At 37.9% G+C, this 19,741-nt stretch overlaps 1 protein-coding gene across 1 annotated transcript in view; it reads right to left on the bottom strand.

Annotated features, from left to right (window-relative positions):
• The window catches only part of peak1 (pseudopodium-enriched atypical kinase 1), a 147,362-nt gene that overhangs the window by 92,798 nt on the left and 34,823 nt on the right, over positions 1–19,741 (bottom strand). The window contains exon 2 of the mRNA XM_052042635.1: positions 7,391–7,445. The gene's annotated coding sequence lies outside the window, so the exon portion shown is untranslated. The remainder of the gene's footprint in view (positions 1–7,390; positions 7,446–19,741) is intronic.

Here is a 19,741-nt window from a genome sequence, read left to right as displayed (position 1 = left end):
GTGACCTCAAGCTCTCTGGTTTGCTCCCACACCACAAAAATGAACCAGTTGATAGGTGAATTGGCCACTGTAAATTTCTCCAACTGTAGAAGTAGTAGTAAAATCCGGAAGGGGTTGATGGGAATGTGGGGGGAAGAAAATGAGTCAGGATATGTTTATATAAATATAGGTGCTTGATGGCCAGTGTAGACTTGGTGGGACAATGGGCCCACTTTTGCCTGTCTTTCTCAATGACTCTAATTCTCCACCATCAATGTTGTAGAGGGTTAAGGTTAGGAAGCAATAAACAGCTGAGTGTTGCAGCATTGTAAATTACTGTCATGCTCCTAAGAAGTGTTTGTCAGTACCTCCACGGGTCATCTAATCAGTGAATTATTATGTATTTTCTACTTGTGAAATTGCTCTTTCCGAATTCTGATTAAATTTTGGAACTTTACTTTCTCCCTAAATTTGGATTCTTTTTAGATGCAGATACCTGCTTTTTATGTCAAAAATAGAATAATGGTCAGTAACTGAATAGTCCAGGATTAATCAGCAACATTTTTGAAAGAGAAAAGCTGTTAAAAGGATAGCATCATTAGTCTGTCCTCAATGCCTCAAACTATACAAAACTTTGTTCAGACATGACGTGGGCAACTCAAGCTGTTCTGTAATGATGCACATTGGTACTCAGAATGTGTCAAACCGCTACATGAATCACATTAAAATTGCAGATCTAATTTTCCTGGTTTAAAACTAAGGTTCCTCATTTTTCATTTAAGTCAAGACATAATAACCTGATCTTTACACTTTAGTTACATAACTGGTATTTAATTAAGCCTAAATTAAACCTTTGCTAATTAAGAACACTGGCAAGAAATGTAGTAGAGACAGAATTATTTCAGAAATAACACTGCTGCAACATAAGTTTAGCGTAATGACAAAAAGCTTTGAAAATAGTACAAAGCTCTCCCCTGCCAAGAGATTTTCAGTGGGTCTTAACTCTGAAGTTTAAAACTACCAACCTTCAGTTTGGTGATGCAAATCTTAATGATAATGCACCATCGAAGAACAACAAACTGATATGCCAAATGTAGATTTTTCTACTTGTGATGAAATTCCTTTATGCCAAAATCATTTAGTCCAACTTTATCCTTGCTGTGCCTCCATGCAGACGTGAAGACAGAAACTGATACGACTCATATTTGAAGGAACATGCTGTACCTTCAGCCAACTGTGGAAGATGTAAACTTATACAACCTATATTTGAAGTTGTCATCATGAGGATATCGGTCACATTGGTGAATGGTTAGTTGGAGAAACTCATCACAAAAGAGTAGGAGCCTACACTGATGTACCAGCAGGACTTTAAACAAAAAAAAATGCAGTTGTGGATCATGGACAATTTTGGACATTACATAGCCTCTTCTTGCCTGATTTCTAAATTAATTGGAAAGCAGTTCGTGAGATGTCATTTGATCCATTTTGTATGGTTCATTAAAGGTTATGTTCTATAAAAGAAAATGAAAGCTTGCCTGAAGCATCTTTTATTGTGGCCACAGTAGTTTGGAAGTCAATTTTCATTGTGATTGTAATAAGTTTCTTATCAGATCATCAGTAGTGACATTTCTGTGCATAGGGGCAGTAAAAGACAGATTTAAAGAACCAATAATGATTCTATATGAATACAGGTCATCATTCTCCCTTGATCAATATGTTATTCTCTGTTCTATGTTAGTACATTATATATTGGCACAATAAATTTCAAAGATTTCAGACACTGACATGGAAGTAGTAACTAGAAATAATCCCCACCTTTAAAGTTCTCCTTTTATTCTCCTGGCAATGATAACGTGCTGAGGAACATTCCTGAGACACTAGCAATTCAATAATTTCAAGCATGGTGATGCCAGCAACCTATCCAGCCGGAATATGCCCTCTTCTCGTTACTACCATCAGAGAAGAGGTACAGGAGCCTGAAGACCCACGCTCAATGATTCAGAAACAGCTTCTTCCCCTCTGCTATCAGATTTCTGAACGGTCCATGAACACTACCTCATTGTACCTTTTTTTGCACTATTTATTTTGTAATTTATATTAATTTTATGTCTTTGCACTGTACTGCTGCAACAAAACAACAATTTTCATATCATAAGACAGTGATAATAAATCTGATTCTGCTAAGTAGGAACGCTGATCTGTTATTTTAAGTTAACTCTAAATTCTCTAGTCCTCTGGCAAGGTGTGATCAGCAAGGCTAAATCCAACAGTGTCCTGCTCCTGATAAAATGACTGGAGCATATTCTTGTCATGACCAATATCCTGTTTCATCAGAATGACAAGCATAAAACTCAGGGAAACACAGATGGTCCAGGCACTGGCACCTATTAGATTATGTCGTGGGACTTGGCCTTTTCAACTTCTTATTGAAGTGTTCGAAACATCTGAAATCTTCAACCTAGATCATTAACTGTTTCTCTTTCCACAGATGTGCTGACCTGCTGAGTGTTTCCAGCATTTTCTGTTGTAATTTTTCTAATATTTGAGCAAGTTCTTGCTCCACCAATGGGTTCTGTTAAGAGTCCAACAGTGAAGCACATCTGGGGAATGGCTAGGAGAACTGAGTAAATTGCTTGTGTGAGAGTCCCACAATGTTCTGGCACTTACAAAGAAAAACGTTGCCAGCAAAATCCAAACTATTATTTAATGCTAGTTCACATCTTTGGAAGGGTGAATGCCTTATTTTCTATTAAGTTTGCAGCTTGGTTGAGACAAGGAGTGCAAGTCACACCCACTCACCTGTGAATGTGCAGAGAGCAATTAATAGTTAATTGCGTTAGTCACCACGTGTGGATGAGATTTTTTTTGTGGGATGCAGAAAGAGGCAAGAGATCAGCCAGTAACCATCATGATGACTACAAACCCGGAACACCCATGTGCTAACTCCATGTAACTAGAATTGGCTTTATTGACTAACCTCACACTTGTCACTTGCTGAGCTACTGCATTTTAAGAACTTCATTGGGTCTTGCACAGGGCTAGCCATCAACATTCAAGACAATGAAATTTATAATGCTTTGTGAGCACTGACAATATCGATCCTATAGGCATGTAACAGGCTGTATTGGTCAATAATAAAAAATAATATAAATGTCTCAAAATCTATCTGGTAGTAACACAAGGGCAATGAATATAATTAAAGCACAAAATTCAGCTGCTGCCCCTTTAATCAAATGGAGATGTTCTGGAGAACACATGGTTCATTTTGTAACCTTAATCAATGTATCACCCAGAATGTACAAGGAGCCTCAAAAACAAGAGAAAGTAACAACAGTAAAGTGAAGTACTAAATCAGTGTGTTGTTGCAAAACAATTCTCCATGACACCAATGCCCTTTTAGAGAATATTGGACCTGCTTTTCAATGAAGTCTTAAAACATTGCCTGTGCTTTGCCACCCTTAAAACTTACTACCCATTGTTACTGAATTCAAATGCACCATTTTAATGTACTGTAGAATCTCTTCAATTATTGGTTAGCAAATGAATACTTCTCTATGATTGTTTAGCACACAGCTAAATGAAAAATATTTTTTTTACATATGGTATAGCATACATGTTACAATATAAACAAAACATATGCTATATAGCTTAAGGACCAACACTTCTTAATGCAGTGAGAAGCTTATCATGTTCACCAATCATTGAATTTTCAATGCATTTATATCTACCCGTGAATCTTAAAAGGGAGATCATGTTATGGAGAATATTTTACATTCATTAGCCTTTAATACAATAACACTTATCCTTTCTCTCAATCCTGAATTTAATTCAGCAGTTTGAATAGACTTTCCAAAAACAATATTGGGCACCTAGCTTTCTCAAGTTATATACAATCACTAACACCCACAATGTTCAACAGGAGTATCATCAAACCAAATTTTACAGTGACCCATATAGATATTTGTATGGATGACTGAAAAATTGGTCATAGGCAGGTTTTAAGGAGTGTGTTAAAGGAGGATTGAGATGTACTGAGTGTCTTAGGAAGGGTGTGCAGCTGACCAATGATAAAACAACAGAATAGAATTGGAGAAGCATAGCGATTACGAGGGCTTGCAGGGCTGGTTGAGGTTACAGAGGTTGGGTGGGGGGTAGACCAGGAGATGCAAAACCACAGAGGAAGGCATAGTGGCTCAGTTAACAGAGCTGCTGATTCATGGCTCCAGTTCAATCCTGCTGTCTGAGCAAAATTTACACATCTCCCACTGACTGCTTTAGTTCCTCCCTCCCCCACCCCTGGTTGCTCTGCTTTTCTCCCACATCCCAAAGATGTACCAGTTGGTAGGTCAGCTCAGCACTGTAAATTGTCCATAGTGTATAAATAAGTAGTAGAATCTGGAGGGGTTTTGTTGGGGGTTGGGTGTGGGAAAGTGGCATTGAAGGGAATGGGGAGAATAAAATGAGTAACGGTAGGATTAGTGCAAAAATAGCTCAACTCAAACTCGATGGGTCAAAGGGTCTATGCTGTGTGGTATCTCTCTATGATTCTATGACTTGGTAATAAGGAACAGGATTTCAAAACTGAGTTGTTGTGTAGTAGGCTGTGTAAGTTAGCGAGTGCAAGGGTAATGGATAAACAAGACTTGGATTGAGTTAAGTACATGCCGCAAAGTTTTGGATCAGAGCATTTACATGGGGTTGACAATGGGGGTGCAACACAGGAGGGCACAGAATTAGTCTAGATGTAAAAGCATGGCCAAGTGTTTCAGCCACAGACAATCTGAGGCAGAGCTGGAGCTAGGCAATGTTACTAAAGTAGAAAAACAGCGCTGGTAATGAACAAAATGTTTTCCTCCATATATCTGCTCCATGACAAACACAAAAGTTGTGAAATCATGGTCAGAAAACAGTTTGTGACAGAAAATGAAGACAATCACTTCAGTCTTTCCCATGCTTGGGGGAAATATCAGCTTATATAAACATTGTACTACATGTGGGGCAGTGCAGTGATCCAAAGAGTGGGGATATGATAAATTTGAGCTGCTTCAGCTATACATGAAGTTTAATAGCATCATTCAATGATATATCAACAGATAGCATGCAGATGAAAAAATGGGATCCACATATAGATGCTTGGTACTGCAAGGGCATTAGCACAAGTGACTTGCTACTATTCAGTAGATTACAAATTGAACCATAAAGAGAAACCAGAGAAGAAAAGATTTGGAGAATAGAGTGGTCAATTTTGTCAAAGGCCACAGACAGTTCAGGACAAATGAAAGGAAGAATTTACCATTGTTAAGGTTGCAAAGAATGTAGTTTATGACTTTCCTAAAAGTCATTTCAATACTGTGACAGGGCCAGAAACTGGATTGGAGGGTTCAAACATAGAAATGAGGGAAAAGTGAAGATTATTGAAGGTGATAACAGGATGAGGTAATGAAGGAAGCTTGGGGATGGAGTCGTTATATGGAACAGTGATGTCAAAGTTTCTTGAGGTTTGGGTGGGGCACAATCACAATATCATTTAACATTAACCTAGGAAGGGAAACTGGTATTCAAAAACTTGGTCAGAGTAAGATCAAATGAACAGGAGATAAATCTCATGGACAAAACAAGGTTAGATAGAGAATGCCAAGTGATAAAATAGAATCTGAAGAAGGTATTTCAGGACAGGGGAAGGAATGGACATTTGGGAAGGTTTGGCCCATGGGCAGAGGTAACTGAACCAACAAAAAAAAACCTCCATGAGCTCCATTCATTAGTAGTTCAAAATTAAAAGGAAGAACCTGATTGTGAGCGAGTGATTGACTGAGTGAATGAGAGTAAAATAAAGCCATGTCTTGAGTCCTTTAATTACTTTAAAGACAACTTGTAGCCAATGTACATTATGGCAGAATCTATAAAATGTTGGTGCATGGATACAGTTGCTATCTGGTGTCCAAGAATATTTTTCACTTAGCCCAAGAGTCTCACTTGCAGTACTTATGTTTTGGTTCAAATAAAAAAAAAACTCAACTCCAAGAGATGTGATACACCATGCAATAAAATAATCTGCAATCCAACAAGAAAATCACAAGGTCACAAAGTGAATTACTATGAGCAAGACTATTTATCCAATGTTACTTTGTCTATCCAGAAAAAAAACACCACTCCATTCTAAATTAAAATAGTTTCTTAAATAATTATCCAACATTTGCCACTTTTTACTTTCCCTGGAAATGCATGTTATGGGTATGAACCACAAATATGTTTTACCACTTCAGCTTAAGCAACTTCAACATCAATCATACTACTTCTTGTTTAGTGCAAAGATTTACTCAGTTCATAAGAAACATCATGCCATTACCTAATCATTAACATGTTTTAATCAACAAATTTGTTCTTTGCCTTGTTGCTTCCTCTTATTTGGTATTTGCGAATTTCATTCAATTTGCATTGAGTTTCAAGTCACTGATGCAAATCAAAAATAGAGGTGGTACCAATAACATTTCTTGAGATATACCAATTTGGACTTCCTTCAAACTCCATACAACTCCTCTTCAAAAAAATTACAGCTCAGATTCAATCCACCTGGCAATTTCTCACCAATTTTTAGTACTACCTCAAACACATAAATTTCTATTCAATTGTTGAGATTGGTCATTTTTAAAAATAAACATATCTAGGTACACCACATCATAATACTTTCCACAGTCTACTTGGGATAGGTCTTAAGTCAAAGAGCTCATTCCTACTGGACTACCATTTTTCAATCCCAAACACCGCTGTTTACTACGAATAATGGACCAGATTATCAGTTCCAGAACTTTACATGAGACTGAAGTAAGATTAACAAAGCTATATATAACTTATTTTTTGCATTCTCGGAAATGGACATCATATTAAGCTATTAGCAATTTATGCACATCTTCCCCATGGTAGATTTCCTCACAATTATTGCTATCAACTTACAAATATTCTTCTCTGTCTCTTCCAGAATTCCAAGAAAAGTATTATCACTGAGGACTTACTAGTGTCAGTTACATTGTACTTATCAAGTCCAGTGACAACTAGTCATTGCTGTTTCAGTGTCTTTTGCATTTTTTATGACTGCTCTCCTTTTTGGTAAAAATTGTTCTGCCCCAATGTTATTTAAACTTATACGGCTCTCTTTGGTCTTCTATCCACCCTTTGCTAAGGTTCTGTGAGCATCCATATTCATCTCAGAGAACTCTATTCCCCTCTGAAGGACCCGAAGATAATAACCCAACTTATTTTACTACTTATTTTAAAATTTCTGGATTCCAGCAAAAATCCAAATGAAAAATCTTAATAAGTTGCAAAGCATGCATCAAAATTTACAATCCTCGACACTTGCAAAAAATAAGTAAACAATGGCATTAAATTTCCCATATATATATATACTTACACTAATCTTCTTTTAGGAACAGGATGAATTCTTGTAAATATCTCAAATAAGGCATCTAGGGAGGGAAAATACAGTTCTGAGTAAATGCAGTATGCCACACAGTTATTTAAATTATTGAAAGGATGGTCAAAGGAAATCCAATAGTACCTTTCTAAAGGAAATTAGTTATACTAGGGCATTAAAGTGATAACTAAATAGCTGACATTGCAGAGCAGGCCAATAAAGATCTTCAGAACCTAGGTTTGACCTCCAATTTAAATTGAACCAGTTGATTCCACCAAACCCTTGATTGGAAGCACAAGAGATAAAAGTAATAAGGGCCTTCAAGCTTGCTGCACCATTCAAACAAGATTTTGGCCAATTCGAAGCCTTGTTTTCCTTCTTCTCAATCTTCATATCCTCTGATGCTCTTGATCCAAAAATAGTCTTAAGCTTTAAACATACCCAATGACTGAGCATGCACAGGTACAGAATTCCAAAAATTAATAAAGGAATTTCCCACCATCCAAGTCCTAAACAGCTAGTCCCTTAATACTGTACTCCCTAATTCTAGGAATACTAGTTTTGCCTCAATGCTCCTGGACAGGTGAGGAGTGATACACACTTTAAACAATTTGTGAAACTATATTTTGAAAGGCAATCCCAACATAAGTAAATCAGGTGTAGATATTACTAAACACTTGTGGGAAAAAAATTAAATGTTCTCAAACAAAATAAAGCAAAAATCAGTGACAAAAATAGAAGCATGCGTGCTCTTAAGATGAAGAACACAGTAATAATGTTGAAGACCGATTAATATTGAAGCTGAGTAGTTTAGAATTGAGTTTGCGAAGTACAAACAGTTAAACAACATGCAAAATGATTTCTTATTGAAAATATTCAAATATTGTAGCCATAACATATGGAAATATTTCAAATTCAATCAAAAATCATAACATAGTAGAATTTTGCACATTTAAAATCATATTCATACTTTTGAATTCTACCAAATCTCAGATTCTATTTTACATGTGAAATTCTATGCTCTATTAACACAACTCCAGATAATAAAATAATTAACAATGTTTTTAAACTAAAGTGAACATAACAAAAATCTCTGCAAGATCACCAGATATTCAGAATCTGTTTCACCATTCACAACTTTACAAATGATCCGAATACCATGCAAGCATTTGAAATTCTGACCAGACGGTCTGGATTATCAATTAGTCATTTAACTAATCCACTGGATTTCCTCACATAAAGCAACAGTATGAGAGAAAGAAAGGCACACTTTAAGCCACTGGTGCCAGGCATTCTCATGTTTATAAATCATATCGCTACGTTGTTTAAAATGCTCAGTCCACCATGTTGTACACATTTGTACATAAATCCAGCTACATCGGTATAGCAAAACTTAAAAATTACAGGAAACCAGTTTCTCCATCAGAACAACTGATGTATCAAAATTCAACTAACTACTTAACTAGAAAGCCTGTATAAATCAGGAAAAAGCAACATATTGCTTATCAGCAAAGCTGCAGATTGTTAAAGTTACAAATAGTTCAGTTATGAGAGAGCATTTTGAATGGAAAAATGAAGCAATGCTACATAAAACTAAGTAGCATGATTTTAAGAGGGTCACAGACAGAGAAAGCAAGTAAGTAATTTTAAACACTAATGAATCAGTAGTTAGGCTTCATCTGCTGTACTGTGTCCAATTCTGGGTAAGATGTTTCAGAAAATTAGAGGAGGATATATCATGTCAACGGTCTTTTGGGGACATGGGAAGAGTTCAGAGGAAATTTTGCACAGTGAAAAGGGGATGTCCACAGAAGTTAGCAAAATTCCTACCGCAAAGATGGTTACAACAAGTTTAAATACTCAAAATTATATGGTGTTTTGAGAGAGAAAATTACTCCATTGGTAAAAAGGTCTGGAACTAGACGATACAGATTTGTTATGGACATAGATTTAAGGCATTTGGTGAAAGAATGAGAGGGGAGAGGAGGAGAATTTTTTGCATTATACAACAAATTATAATCTGCAATGCCAGGCTTAAAGAGGTCGTGAAGGTAAATTCATTACCAAGTTTTCAAGCTGAATTGTACATATACTTTAAAATGAAAAAACATTTGTAAAGAATGGGACGAGGTAATAAACTGAAGAGGCCTTTTTTTCTTTAAAAAAAGGGAAAATTACAGTGGGCTGAATGGACTACTGTGTGCAGTTTTGGTCACTGCACTATAGGAAGGATGTGATTGCACTGAGGAGATTCACCAGGATGTTGAATTCACCGGGAGGACTAGTCATGGGGAGAGATTGAATAGGATGGGCTTGCTTTCCCTGGAGTGAAGGAGGCAGAGTCGTAACCTGACAGAAGAAAATAAGATTAGAAGAGGCACAGATAGATAGTCAGAATCTTTTTTTCTCATGCCAGGAGGTTTTAAAAACAAGAGGGCATAAGTTTAAGGTGAGGGAGATAAGTTTTAAAGGAGATCTGTTTTGTTTTAAAAACAGAATGTGGTTGATATCTAGAATGCAATGCCAGAGTTGGTAATGAAATCAAATACAATTACTACATTTAAAATGCATTTAGACACTTAAATAGGCAAGACATAGAAGGATATGGTCCCAATGCAAACAAATGGGATTAGTGTAGTTGGACAAAAAGTTTGGCATGAACATAATGCGCCAAAGAGCCCACTTCTGTGCCGTACTTCTGTATGACTCTATGAATGGCCTCCTCCTCTGCTTTGTGATTAAATAACAGGAATATTTATATTACTGCTGCAAAGGAATCCAAATTACAATACAGTACAGCATTAACATATGAGGAACTCCAATGGATGTGGACTGCAAAACACAAACTGTAATAAAGCTACAGGATTGTAAAACTAAAATCATAAAATGATGAAGCACGGGTGGTGGTTATTCAGCCCACGGCACCTGTGCCTGCTCCTTAGTAAAGTAATCCAATTAGAATCAGTCACACAGCAGGGCAATAGGCCCTTCAGCCCACCAAGTCTACGCCAACAACCAACCTAACAACATGTCAACACCAAGCGTCCATTAATCTAACAACTCTGGTGTTTTCCAATATCCTTATAATTTTTTTTCCCTTGGGAAATGTACAACTGAATCTCCTCTCATTAGAACAGATCACAATGAACTCCATAAACATTTTCTTCCTCATGGCTGCTCATAGATTTGCCAATCATCAGTCTCTTCTGGTTAATGACCCTTCTGACATTTTAGTTATATTAAAAGCCTTTCTAACCTGACTGATCCATTATACAGAACTGGGGTTCTCCAAAAATCCCTGATATATGACTTCACATGATAAATGTTAAAAATATATGGCTGCAGATAATATTTTCCTCTGGCTTGATTTACAATATCTCAATGTTGTCCTTCTTCTGCTAAAATTACCTGCTTACATCAGGATGTGTTTCTACAGTTGACAGTGAACACCGCCCCATTCATTCTATAATCTCTTCCCTTCCTATCTGGCCGTTTTTGTTTATATATACATTAACTGTTCATCCTTCACACAAGCTTGGTCATTGATTATCAAAACAATCACAACAGAAATTGATTCTCTTCAGGAGCTATACACATTCCCCAAAAGTGATCAGGATGGTTATGAATCATTCTTCTTTTCAACCAGGACCAGGAAACTGGAGACTAAAGCTCGGCATTGGAATGGCTAGCTCAGAGTCCAACAACAGGAATTTTTTTTTATATATATCACTGTAGTTTAGCACCACATCTTAATACCATAAGGGTATACATACAAATCAAACCATTATTTAAACAGATACTTCTAAAATAACCAGATAGTATGCTTTGTGAGAATTAAGATCCACATGCAAAATTCAAGGAATATTACAGTAAATTATGGGTGTTTAGAGAAGCATAAGCCGATTAGGGACAGTCAGCATGGCTTTGTGAGGGGCAGGTCACGCCTCACGAGCCTGATTGAATTCTTTGAAGACACAACAAAGCATATTGATGAAGGTAGAGCAGTAGATGTGGTGTAGTGGATTTTAGTACGTTTGATAAGGTTTCTCATGGAAGACATTCAGAAAGTCAGGAGGCATGGGGTCCAGGGTAACTCGGCTGTGTGGATTCAGAATTGGCTTGTCCATAGATGGCAGAGGATGGTTGTAGATGGAGAGTATTCTGCCTGGAGGTCGGTGACCAGTGGTGTTAAGCAGGAAAGTGTTCTGGGACCCCTACTCATTATGATTTTTATAAATGACTTGGATGAGGATGTGGAAGAGTGGGTTGGTAAGTTTGCAGATGACACAAAGGTTGGTGGTGTTGTGGATAGTGTAGAAGGTTGCTGTAGGTTACAACAGGACATTGATAGGATGCAGAGCTGGGCTGAGAAGTGGCAGATGCAGTTCAACCCAGAAAAGTGTGAAGTGATACACATTGGAAGATCAAATTTGAGGCAGAATACAAGGTTAATGGCAGGACTCTTAGCAGTGTGGAGGGACATTTGTGGAGGGTTTTTCTCTCTCCACAAATGTAATCTGATCTGATGAGTATCTTTCAGCATTCTCTTTTATTTCAAATTTCTGCATCGCACATTTCTAGCAACGCTTTTGTTTTTCTCTCAAGTCCATATCCATAGATCCCTCAAGGTTGCCACGCAGGTTGCTAGGGTTGTTAAGAAGGCATATGGTGTAGACACCATGGTTACAGACAGAGCGCAGGTGTTCTGCAAAACGGTCACCGGCGTATGGTGTCTTGGCTTTCATTAGTTGGGGTATTGAGTTCAAAAGCCACAAGGTAACATTGCAGCTCTACAAAACTCTGGTTAGACCACACTTGGAGTATGTGTTCAGTTCTGGTCACCTCAGTAATAGGAAGGATGTGGAAGCTTCAGCGAGGGTGCAGAGGAGATTTACCAGGATGCTGTCTGGATTGGAGAGCACGTCTTATGAGGGTAGGTTGACAGAGTTATGGCTTCTCTCTTGGAAGCGAAGGAGAATGAGATGTGATTTGATAGAGGTGTACAAGATGATAAGAGGCATAGATCCAGTGGACAGTCAGAATCTTCTTCCCAGAGCGAAAATGACTAACACGAGGGGGCATAACTTTAAGGTGATAGAAGGAAGGTATGGGGTGGATGCCAGAGGTAAGTGTTTTTGGTGTGGTGCGTGGAATGCATTGCCAGCAGAGGTGGTGGCAGATATATTAGGGACATTTAATAGACTCTTAGATAGGCACATGAATTATAGAAAAATGGAGGGCTATGCGGAAGGGAAGGGTTAGATAGATCTTAGAATAGGAATAAAATGTCGGCACAACATCGTGGGCTGAAGGGCCTATTAAAAATGTAATGTTCTATTAATGCTGTATCTATTAAGTTGTGCTTTTTTTAAACCAAGATTGTTTACATGCTGCTGGTGAAAGTTTTAAAAGCACAATTATCTCTGCCAATTCTCAATTCAGTTCAATAGTTTTTAGCAGTAAACTCCACTGAAAGGTTTTAGGAATGAAAGCTAACCAGCCTATGACTCAGACATGATTATGAACGAAAGAATTTTGCATAGAAGTTTAATATTCAATATTTACCCAGAATAAGAAATTTAAAATATTTTAGCTGGCTATTTCAAAACATTTACTGTGTAATAATCTAATCTCTAACATAAATTCACATCTAAGAATAACACATTTATGGAAATTAATCACAGGTTTCTAACAAATTAACTTCCAAACATCCTGACTGAAGTCACATTTAAATCTTATACGTAACACAATTTTATATGGACTAATTACTAAAATTTAGTTACCATTAAAAATACTTTCTCACAATTTTCAGCATATAGATTTCACATCAATCCACTTTACACTGTGAATAGTTGTTAAGGTAATAAAGCATTTAATCAGATACTAAACCTACAGAAACACTATATGTTTCGATGTACATGTGACTAATAGAGATATATCTTATGTAATTTCTTTAAGAATAGCACTTTAATGAGGATGTAGAATACTAGTCTACTTGTTAATATTTTAAAAACATTTAATCATCAAAACAATATTTCTCCTATTATGTACAATCAATCAGTTCACACATCATTCAATTCCTTCCAATGGATACCTAAACTTCAAAGTTCTGCAGCATTATTCCGAGAAGTACAATTCACAATCTACAAATGTTTATTATGGAACCCTTTGCTGGGGGAAGGGGGGGGGTGGGGAAACTTTCTTCCTGATATTGTACTTAAATAATAATGAATCTGCAATCACTGATGTGCAGCACTGGATGGATACATTTGGAGTTTTGTTTCAATTTTTTTCAGCCATAAAAACTTCATTGTAAATTTCAAATGTCAAAAAACTGTGACGTTTCTTGATAAGATGATCTTTTGTTGGTTTCTACAGCTGGTTTCCAGATATCCATTTATGTTGTTACGAACCAGCAACAAAAGAAACACACTGAGTCATGATTTAGTGTTAAAATTTATAATAACTTTATTAATAACTACTTATGATAATAAGAAAAATAAAAGTAAAAATGTTAGAATGTTAGAAGTAAAAATGTTAAACCTTGAACATTAACCCCAAAACTAAACTTGTTGTGTGTGTGTGACAAAGTCCCAAACCAGGAATGGTTATTACAGTTCAGTTCCGCAAGCCATAAGGCGAAACATGAGCAAAGGCTTCTTCAACAACTACCGTTGTCTGAAGATAAAATGTAGATGTAGGGAGAACATAGAGAATAATTATGAAATCCAAATGTTCCACGATGGAACCCAAACGACACCTCAGCGTTTACTCGGTAGTGACCTCCTCACCCCGAAAAGCATCCGTATCGTGGCCGTCCACACAAATACCTGTTTCCCTCTACAGGTCAACAACAAAGTGAAATCCACCGGATTACTCCCAATTTCCATATGTGGATTGTAGTAACAGATGCAGTTATTGTTTCTCATCCATCGATAGAGAAAACTAGCAGGCTGGTGTCTCTCTCTCTTTTCTCTCTCTCTCCTCTGACTGACTTCTTCAACGTCATTACGTCCTTTATCTTCTGTTGACGTAAGCACGCCACACACACACACACACCACTCTGCTCTACCTTAAAGGAACATTCACCTAGTCCGTAACACTGTTCATTCAGTGTGCATGGGTGATCCTGAGTCTACAAAGCTTTAATTTTTTAATCACACTCTGACCTGTGTTTGTCCTCCTACACTGTTCCATCAATGTCCAAAGCTAACTCAAGGAAAAGCACTTCATCTTCCATCAAGGCACACTGCAAAGGCACAAGGCCCTTGGGAATCAATATTTAACTCAACAATTTCAGACAGTCAACCTTTCCTGTTTTTGTCACAACTAGTCAGTTGTGATGCCAGGTCATCCACCTGTAGCATTAACTCAGTTTTTCTCTCTCCACAGATGTAACCTGATCTGATGAGTATCTTTCAGCATTCTCTTTGATTCCAAATTTCTGCATCTCACATTTCTATCAATGCTTTTGTTTTTCTCTCCACTGCCCTCCATCATCTCTATTTACATTCCTCCAGAGAGATCAGCTGTGATTAACACACACTCGTCATCCTCCATTAGAAATCATCATTAGCATAAAACAAACACACAACACTGGAAGAACTCAACAGGTCAAGCAGCGTCTGTGGAGGTAAAAGGTGTAAGGCAACGTTTCGGGTCAAGACCTTCCATCAGGGCCAAGGGAACAGGAAAGAGTGCCAGCATATAGCAGTTTTCTCCACCCCTCTGATTCTCAGGATTTTAAAACTTTTCCAGTTCTGAGGAAAGGTTATCAACTTGAATGTAAACTGCTTCTCTCTTGAGATTGCTTCCTGACCTGCTGAACACCTCCAGCATTTTCTGTATTTAGTTCAAACTTCAAGCATCTGCAGTTTTTGCTTTTTGATCCATTTATCTCTAATGGGTGATTTTTTTTTAATCCCAGGGAACATTAGCACTGATTTCTGTTCAAGCATAGTCTCTTGGCATCCTGCATTTCATACAATCATCTTTAGAAAGATATTTATGCCAATTGTTTCCATGGACTGGTGGATCTTGGGACTGTATCCATCTAGGTGTTCTTTTAGCTAATTAAAGAAACTGCCGATGCTGGAACTCTGCAAGTTAAAACAGACAATGCTGGAAACATTCAGCAGATCAGGCAGCATATGTGAAGAGAGAAACAGAGTAAACTTTTCAGTCAATGACTCAGAATCATGGGTCTTCGACCTCAAACATTAACTCTGCTTCCTTTTCCATAGATGCTGCTGAACCTGTTGAGTGTTTCCAGCATTTTCTGTTTTCATTCCTGCATCAACTTAATGGTAATTCTGACAATCTCAACATTTAAAGACAATACTTTTTTTAAAAAAGCACTTAAAGAATTGGAAGACAAATGTTAATAGCTGCAGCTCTCCACTTCATATTTGCTTGTCACAGGCAAGGTCTCTGCTACATGTCAGTGGTACTGTTGATTTGCCTTCCTTACCAGCAAGCAATATCAAGCCCCAAACAAATTCACTATCTACAAATATATATTCTACACCAAGATCTATTCTGAATTTGCTTTCATCGACATGCAACACTGAATGGACAAATTTGCCGGTGTTTCAGCTTTTAATGCAGGAACAACCTCCCTTGAAATGTAAATTTATTGAACTTCAGAGCACACAGCTACAGAATATAGAGTGAGACACTTTTGCAATTCAAATATTATACACATATTTAGTGTTGCTTGCGTCATTTCACCAATGGGTTGAAGGTATTTCAAATTTTCATTGGTAAATTGCAAAATCTTAACAATTTTGAAGAGACCAATGCATAAATTCCTTATGTTACCTGAGTAGATTTAGTAGTACTCTTGGATTACTGCGAATAAGTTCCAACTATCTATCTTCATTGATACAAGATACACAAAACAACTGTTCAGCATTTGGCAAGTTGTTAATCAGTAAAACACACACACAATTAAATCCGGAGGCTAATCAAATATTAATCCTTCTAAACAGTCATTTGTTATAGCAGGAGACAAAATAGATACCATGCAAAATCTCTGAAACACAATCAAGAAATTCCAAATTTACTTGACTTACAATGTGAACAAGTATACTTTTCATCTATGTATGACATTTATCCCCCACTTTGAAACAAGGAAACCCACACCAAACAGAAAATGCTGCAAAGGGGCAACAACTGGTACCTTGGAGATGCAAGGAGAAAACAAAATGCAATGTTATCAGTCAGGAATTTCTCAGCCAACTATTATTCCACATTAGCAAATGTTCAGAATTTGATCACAAGTAGGAATAAGCTTAGCTACAATGCCCCTCTCTTTGGAGATGGAGATAAACTGTCAATATTCATTGTCAAGCTTTACACAAGCAAGATATCTAATGACATGGTCCCCCTTTTCAAGAAAGGCAGTTGGAAAAAGCCTGGTAACTACAGATCTGTGAGCCAAACATCAAAGGTAGGCAAGATACTGGAAAAAAATTGAGGGAGAGGATTAATGATCAGTTGGAAAGGCAGGGACTAATCAGAAATAGCCAACATGGCTTTGTCAAGGGCCAATCCTGTAATGACCAATCTGACTGAATTCTTGAAGAGGTAACAAAATACCTCAATGAGTGCAAGGCAGTAGATGTGATTTACGTGCACTTTAGTAAGGCTTTTGAGAAGCTGCCACGTGGAGACTGGTTCAAAAGGTTTGGTTCAAAAGATTAGGACTCATGGGATCCAGGGCAAGTTGGCAAACTGGATCCAAAACCGGCTTGGCAATAGGAGGGAATGGTGGAGTGTTGTTTTTGCAATTGGATGCCTGTGACTAGCAGTGCTCTACAAGGATTGGTGCTGGGACTCTTGCCATTTGTGATATTTGTAATGACTTGGATGTGGATGTAGGATGTGGATGTGGAGGCGTGATCAGTAAGTTCATGGATGACACTAAGACTGGTGGAGTTGTTGATAGTGTGGAAGGTAGTCAGGCTGCAGAGAGATAGCAATGTTTTGGTAAAATGGGCTGAAAAATGACAGATGGAGTGTGATCCAGACAAGTGTGAGGTGATGCACTTTGGGAGCACTAATGAGGCTAGGACATACACCACAAATAGTGGGATCCCTAGGGAGTATTGAGGAAGAGAGAGACTTCAGAGTACAAGTTCATAGATCCTTGAAGTTGACAACACTGGTAGACAACATAAGGAAGGCATAGAGAACACTGGCCTTTATTAGTCAGGGCACTGAATACAGAAGTAGGGAGATCATGCTCCAACTTTATAAAATCTTGGCTACATCTCAGCTGGAGAACCATGCGTAGTTCTGGTCACCACGCTATGAGGAGGATATGATAGCACTGGAGAGGGTGCAGAGGAGATTCTACAGGAGGTTTTCTGGGATGGAGCCAGTTACGAGGAGAGACTGGAGAAGCTAGATTTGTTCTTCCTGGAGTGGAGGACATTAAGAGGCAACACGATTGAGGCATATAAAATTATGAGGGGTACATAGATAAGAGTCGTAGAATAATACAGAACAGAAGCAGGCCCTTCAGCCCAACTCGCAAATGCTGACCAAGATTCCCATCTAAGCTAGTCCCATTTGCCTGTGTTTGGCCCATATCACTCTAAACCTTTCCTATCCATGCAGCTGTCCAAGTACCTTTCAAATGTTGTTATTGTACCTGCCTCAACTATTTCCTCTGGCATCTCATTCCACATACACACCAACCTCTGAATGAAGAAGTTGCCCCTCAGGTCCCTTTTAAATCTTTCCCATCTCACCTTCAACCCAAGTCCTCTAGTTTTGATTCCCTTTCTCTGGGATAAAGATTGTGTGCATTCACCCTATCTATACCCCTCAAGATTTTATACACCTAGATAGGGTAGACTGCAGGAAACGTTTACCCATATCAGATGTAGATAAAACTAGAGGACATAGGTTTAGGCTTAGAGGGAAGAGATTCAGAGGGCAGTTGAGGGGGACCTTCTTCACCCAGAGTATAGCAAGTCCAAGGAATGCAATGCCTAAGAAAGTGGTTGAAGCTGGGTCAATGACCACTTTAAGTGTCAATCTGAACACTTGAGTTGCTTAGGCATGGAAGGCTATAGACCTAGTGCTAGGTGATGGGATTAATACAGAAGGGTGCCCACTGGTCAGCGTGGACGAGGTGGGCCAAATGGCCTATTTAAAAGCTGCACAATTCTATGTTGATAATTAAGGCAAGATAAGGGGAAAAGTCAAGCAATTGTGGAAGTCACCATCAAGGAGTATTGGTATTTATTGGCATTGGTTTATTATTGTCACTTGTACTGAGGTACAGTGAAAAACTTGTCTTGCACACCGATCGTACAGGTCAATTCATTACACAGTGCAGTTACATTGAGGTAGTACAGAGTGCATTGAGGTAGTACGGGTAAAAACAATTAACAGTTCAGAGAAAAGTGTCACAGCTAGAGGAAGGGCAGCGCAAGCAGACAACAAGGCACAAGGTCACAACAAGGCAGACCGTGAGGCCAAGAGTCCATCCCACTGCACAATGGAACCATTCAATAGTCTGACCACAGTGGGATAGAAGCTGTCCCTGAGCCTGGTGGTATGTGCCCTCAGGTGTCACCAAAGACTCTTGTAAATTTCTACAGATGTACAGTGGTAGAAAACCATCAAGGAGGAAATTCAAGAAAAATCTGAATTTCATGCTTGTTGCCCAATTTACAACATGACTATAAAAATGTATATTTTACGGCCAAACGACTCAGTGATTTTCCAACCTGATTAAGAAACAATGTGTCTATTTCTGAGAACAGATGCATCAACATTTCAGATAGACTACTCCAAATATATGTTGAATTATTTGTGGGTATAGACTTTATACATGACCCCAAATTACATTAATCCATTCAACTGTCCAAGCTATTTGTTTTCAAAATAAAAATGTACATAGGCAGTTCATAATCAAATGAAGAATGCACTCTATGGCACGTGTTGCATTAAAAATGCAGAGCTGATTAAAGGTCCTCAGACTGAAGTGATAATTTGATGCCCTTTACTGTTAACCAGTGCACTTAAGTGCTTTGATTCGCTCGAGTTTAAACAGCAAAACTATGTCTATTCGGTACTCACACATTTTCCACCAAAAAGATGCCATATATTCTATATACTTAAGTTATCTGTCGTGACCTTTTGTCTAGGTACTCTTTACTCCTTCATTCTTCAACATATCGACTGAAGTACACTTTCAAAGGCTTAAGAGCACTCTCTTGCATCTGCCCAAACAACCATTTTTCATATTCATCTGGACTATCACTATTTTCCATATTCATTTGGACTATCACTATCAAATATGAATAATGAAGTCCAACATTACTATCACTG

This window comes from Pristis pectinata, chromosome 32 (assembly GCF_009764475.1).
Source record: "Pristis pectinata isolate sPriPec2 chromosome 32, sPriPec2.1.pri, whole genome shotgun sequence".
Classification (NCBI taxonomy): Eukaryota; Metazoa; Chordata; class Chondrichthyes; order Rhinopristiformes; family Pristidae; genus Pristis; species Pristis pectinata.
The sequence above is the reverse complement of the archived record's forward strand: the minus strand, read 5'-3'. Positions and strand labels throughout refer to the sequence as shown.